General features: G+C 43.3%; 1 pseudogene; it reads left to right on the forward strand.

Annotated features, from left to right (window-relative positions):
• Window positions 1-5,552: 5,552 nt before the first annotated feature.
• On the forward strand, window positions 5,553-5,756 carry LOC142022431 (U2 spliceosomal RNA; annotated as a pseudogene).
• Window positions 5,757-5,958: the final 202 nt, after the last annotated feature.

A 5,958-nucleotide genomic window follows, 5' to 3' on the forward strand; every position in this document is an offset into this window, starting at 1 on the left:
ATGTCAATGGAAGGAAGTCTGATCCAATGAGTGTTGTCCACATTTGCAGCTAGCGGTGCAAAAAACCTCCAAAACTTCACCAACAAAAGCTTCCACCCTGTTCCTAGGTCCAGGCCAGAGATCAGCACCCCCTTGGCATGGACATCAAGAGTGGCACGTGAGCTGAATTTTGTTGGCATGTGAGGTGGGAGCTCAGCCCTGCCTTATCTCCCCCATGCAGCTGGGAGTTTGCTCAAAGCCATGCTGCCTGTGGATTAATGAAAGACCAGCTAATGCTGCCAACCACCACCTAAATGGTAAAGCTCTGTATATTTATTTATTAATGAAGCTGTTGTAAGTAGGGCTATTAGTGACTTTAAAAAGTATCCCCAGCATTCAGACTGTACACAGAGATCAAAAGGTCAAATTTTGGCCTACCATGGGATATCTGCACAAGGCTGCTCAGCCATTGCATCTTTAACCAGGAATGGATTTTTTTTTAATGTAGCATAACATGTACATCAAAGTTAATTGCACTTGTATAATCATTTACAGGGGGCCAACAGGAGTTTTAAAGGAGAGATGTATGACACAATATGACTTCTGCTATGTTCAGATTTTGAAAGCTAAATCAGGCACTAGCCAACTTTTACACTTGCTCTAAAGCCCTGGAAATGGAAATGCTGCCAGACTGCAAATTCTTGTGATTCTGGATCTAAGCAAATATATGCTGCAAAATACAAGGTAAAAATGTGTAAGGAATGCTAAGGGGTCAGCTACTTGAATTCCATGCAGTGTGAAGGCAACAGTCAATGTCCTGACTGAATAGTAAGAAATAAGCTATTGTGCCTGAATGAAACATCTGGAATTAAGGTTCAGTGCCAGCAAATGCTCTAACATGCCCCCCGCCCCACATTTGCCCCAACAAAGAGATTGTAAAGCTACATTCTTTTGGGGTTAAGTGATTCTTAGGAATGTTTTAACTGAGTGCTCCAACCCTCCTCTTAAATCCATAGCTGGAAATTACATAGCAATATTGGCACTCTGGGATCAACACAGTGAGTTCAAAGGCCAAATCTCAGCTGAGAGGTTCAGGGGAGAAAAGGGGCAGTAAACCACCTTTTCGTGGTTCTAGGGTAGTGGGGGACAAAGCAGCCCTTGTAATTTAGAGCACCCTACATTCAGAGGCATCATTATGATTGCTTGTTCTAGAGCCATGCCCTTGTTGCATATATTCTTCTGCTAGCTCCAACGCAGCCCCTATGCGCAAAGCAGAAAGACACCAGGGATGTAAATGAACTAGATTGGCTCTGTCACCCAAGGTCGCCTTTATGTTAGGGAGAACCTTGGGTAGCCCTTAAGGGCAGGTCTCCATGTGCTTAATGCTGCCTCAGCCACTTGAACTATGGCTGAATCTAGCTTAAGATATGAGGTTCTTGTGTGTTTTCTGATAGTAGATACACCTATTGTGTAGAAAGCTAGGCCTTTTGGCACCTTGCAGGAATAAGCCCTGCATACTCATTTTGCAAGGGATAAAATAGCTTCGTCTAAAACATTCACTGTGAAATGCTCTTCTCCTGTGAATTTGTCTACTACTGAAATCCAGCCTCTACTGATCTTCTCAGAGTTACTGTCTTTGTCCTTGAGTGACACTCCTCCTTGGCTACCAACAAGTTCCCAGGCACCAGATAACTATTGTTAGGTGAATCTTCCTGCCAGTTATCCCTGGTATATCTCCAGTGTATGAAATGGCTATGCCCTGCACATCACTGGTAACATAATGCACTTCTGGTCTCTCATGTTCACTGTGTGACTCACTCTCTTGCTAAACCAGTAGGAAACATATTAGCCATGTCTGAGCTTGGCAATTCCTTATATTATCTTGTGGTTTCAATATTTTAAGAACTCCCTCTTATTATGGGAGCCATTGTCTCTTTTTTTTGGTGATTTCACCTAGCCTGGTGGGCCAGGGCCCTGAGACACTGTCAGAACGGCAAATACTACCCCTACTACAGTAATAAGGACCGGCTTACAAATCCCAGCAGTATATGGTATTGGTGGTTTATGTGGCTTACTCTGCCTTTCTGGGTTGTGGGTTTTTTTCTCTATACTGCGATTGTTTTGGAAATAGACTGGCTTACAGTATTATTTGCATTGAGGATGTATTTATAAGAGCTGTGCCCACAAGTGAATTATACATCAGTACCCAAAATCAGCAAAGTGCCAAAATTAGAGGTGCAAAGAAGCTGATCGGATGCACAGTTTTGATCGTAGGTGAAAATGTGGGAGCAAATGTTGCATGCACAGTCTGCTGGTGAAAAAGAAAGCATCCTTTGGAAAACGTAGCCCTAAATGAATATGTTGAAGAAATCTCTGTTCATGGAAATGGCGATGTAGAAATATATTTTCTCTTCATATGTCATGTAAGGAAGGTCTAATGACTGATAACAAGCATGCGCACATTTTCACACCTATTTTTACATCCAAATGAGACTGCGGGGACCTACACACTCCAAAGTGCCTTCCTAGTCATTTTGGTTGGCAGTTACTGCACCTGGTTTGTGCACACAGTTGCCTTTGAGTTTAACCAGACACTATTTAATATAGCTGTTTCTGGGAACTGAAAAGAACAGGGCAACGAATTCTGATCTTGATAAACTGAGAACAAGATTACCTGGCAGGTCATAAGGAGGAGGAAGATTTTAATGCAAAGTCATCACATTTATGTGAAATAATTTAAAACATGGAAAGTATTCATTGATTAAAAAAACTTCTTTGCTTCCTCATTGCCTTTCCCTGCATACATCACTTTTAAAAGAATCACAGACGTCTTTCCTCCCACAAGCAGAGTATTCTAATCTGTACCCTCTCATAAGCATGGCTGTCAGCCTTTCCAGACTACTGTACCCCTTTCAGGAGTCTGATTTGTCTCCTGTACCACGCAAGTTTCACCTGCCTAAAAACAGCTTGCTTATAAAATCAGTGCATTGTGCCATTATTGTATTCTACATACGAAAAATTACTTAACATTCTTATTTTTATCATATAACTACAAAATAAATCGATTGGACTATAAATATGGTATAGTCTGTGGAGTCAATAGAGAAGCATGAACAAGCCATCATCTGAAATTTCAGTTTAGTACTGACTTCGCTAGAGCTTTTTAGGTAATCTGCTGCAAAAATACATAAATATCTAGATGAGTTGGTCTACCCTCTGGAAGACCTCTATGGATCCTCATGGGTACATGTGCCCTAGTTGAGAAGGGCTGCTGACGAAGAATGCCCAGGTTCTCAAAGCCTCTCTCTTTCAGTGGGGATTATCTGTGCTAGTACACAGGTTCAGCTACCCTGCTACAACCTTCTTTGGAGGTGGTTTTATTTTGTTGCTGGGAGAGTTCTCCCATGGTGACAAAATACAGCCACAGTGGGCACCTTCCAGTGATGTGGCTGAAGCAGTACAGCTGGGCTGGTGTAAGAGGTGCAGTGTAGGCAAATAGCCTAAACTCGGTGTCTCACACCAAGCCACTGTGCAATCGGTTCTCATGCCTTCTTCACACAGCTTGGCTTTTCTTCAGTTTTCTGCCTATTTATTTCTCACCTCCTGCTTCTATTTTTGGTTGCTCCCTGCTGGTACTGAATAGCAGGCTAAGTGATCCTAGCTAGCTGCCCACAGAGCAAGCCCTGGAAACTGTCCCATTCTCTGCATGCCTTCTAAAGGGGAATTAATGCAGTATCAGCATGGCACACAGCCACACTCTCCTACTCTGCATTTTTCCTGCCTCCAGGAGGCCACTACTCCTAAGGGAGAAAACTCCTTTGCTTGTTGCAAGAAATTTGGAGATAGGCCAGGGCTAGCTTAACTGCTAAAGTAATGAGCTCTATTTAGCAGAGCTAGCAATTGCCCTGTACGGATGAAAATGCCACCACAGAAAGACATAAGGCAGAAGACACACTTTTTTTTAATTGGAAGAAGAGCTCCATGTAGCTCAAAAGTGTATCTCTTTCACCACCAGAAGCTGCTCCAATACAAGATATTGTCTTTACCCACCTTGTCTTTCTGTCTTGGGATCAACACAGCTACAACAGTTCTGCAAACCTTAAAAAAAGAAGCAAGACATGCTAATACTGCTTAGGAATTCTATTTTGAAAGCAAAAAGTACTGGCTAGTAACACTGGACCCACTCCTGCAGTAATTGTTTGCCCAAAACTCACATCAGAAGCAATGGATCAAATCCTGCGGGGTCAGTGGCTGCATGCCTTACTAGTTCAGTGCAATCACTGGGTGCAGCACTGAAATCATCATTATCAAGTCTCACAAATTCTTAGTAGAGTTGCCAGGCATCCTGCAATCTGTGGGACAGTCCTGAATTTCCATAACAAATTCCGTATCCCGCATTTATGCAAAAATGTCCCAGTGGTCATTTTTGAGTAAAGGGGGGATGTGGGACTTGGCATGGAAATTCCCTGCTGGCCAGGGTTCCTGCAGCAGGGGCTGCTGGTGGGGCACTGTGTCCCAGCTGGCTCCATGGGGCTGCCATCCTGCATAAGGTTTCTGGAAACCCTGCATCCCTATTTTCAGGTAATGTTTCCAGTGACTTTAGTTGCAGCTGGTGTCAATCCATACTGAAGAAGGCGCTAATCACCTTGAAAAATCAGGCTCTCTTTAATTTAACGACAGCAGGTGCAGTCCCTGGCTTGCTAAATTCAGGCACATTCTGGATAAATATCTTGCAGGGTTGTGCAAGGGTGAGGTAGGTATAATTAAGAGGAGACATCATTTCTGGTCCTTTTAATGCCTCATTGACACTGGGGTTTCAGCCATGAGAGAAGCAGGGCTGATGTCAGCTTCTATTTGTGAACAGGGCAAACGTCTATAAACTGAGATTTGCATTCAGATAAACTGCAACAATGCAAGCCAGGTTGTGCTGATGGAGATTATGTCTCCGCTAGGTGTTTGCATGAGGGCAGCTACAAGCAGGTTTGAAATCCTGGTGTAGACAAGGCCTTTATGTGTATTCAGCTGTCCTGTTACGGCAACTAGGACACTGCATTGAGAAAGGAAGCTAGCTGCAAGGTGTTACAGAGCTGATAGAGTGATCTGAAATTTAAAACCACAAGGAACGTTTGCTTTCTGAGCTTCCTGTTCAGAAGGGAGTGCATATTTGACAGTTGATTTCACTGAGTCAGACCTTCAGTGCAAGCTCCGTCACCTCAGCCAGGGAACTGTGCACTGGGGGAGGTGGGAGGTAACACAGCCCGGTTTGAAATTGGGGCAGAGGAAGGAAATACTCAACTGCTGTCTAGTGAAATGTTACATTGTCATGAAAGGGGATGAAGTGGTTTAGGGTGAGACTTTTGCAGACTCTCCTGCCTATCTCAGACAAAAAGCGTTTAGCCCGGATAATAAGTCGTCTTCTTTTTTTTTTTTTTAAATTAAGGACAATTTTACAGTCTCTTTGCAAATTTCTCTCTTCCTATTACAGTAGTTTCAGTTTGTGTGTGAGAATTTCCACAAAAAAGCTTTTAGGTATGAGCGATTCTTCGTGGACTGAATGAAAGTGTTTTTAAAACAAAGCTGTCCTGGAGGACTGGCTGTTTGTGGCTAGGATCAAGTATAGTCTATGTTGTTATTGGTGTAATACCTGGTATGTTCTCTCTGTGAGGATTGTGTATGCTGTGGATTTTTGAACATGGCAGCTGGCCTGGGAGCTTGCTGCAACCACTTCACAGATCAGCTTGGTGTTGTAATGTCTCAGTGGGATTGGTTATAGGCAACAGAACTTTCTGCACCTAGGTCATGGGTTCTATTCCAGTTGGTCGGTGTTAACCCAGGGGTAGCCATTGCCATTGGCTAGCTATTGTGTGGCCTACTAACAAAGAATTAATGGTTCTTGGCCCTTTTCACTGGGGATGCATAAACCACCATTTCCATTATGTCTGCCTAGTCAGCTTTTTATTTGGCATGCGTCACAGTGAT

The sequence above is a fragment of the Carettochelys insculpta genome, chromosome 17 (genome assembly GCF_033958435.1).
Source record: "Carettochelys insculpta isolate YL-2023 chromosome 17, ASM3395843v1, whole genome shotgun sequence".
Lineage (NCBI taxonomy): Eukaryota > Metazoa > Chordata > Testudines > Carettochelyidae > Carettochelys > Carettochelys insculpta.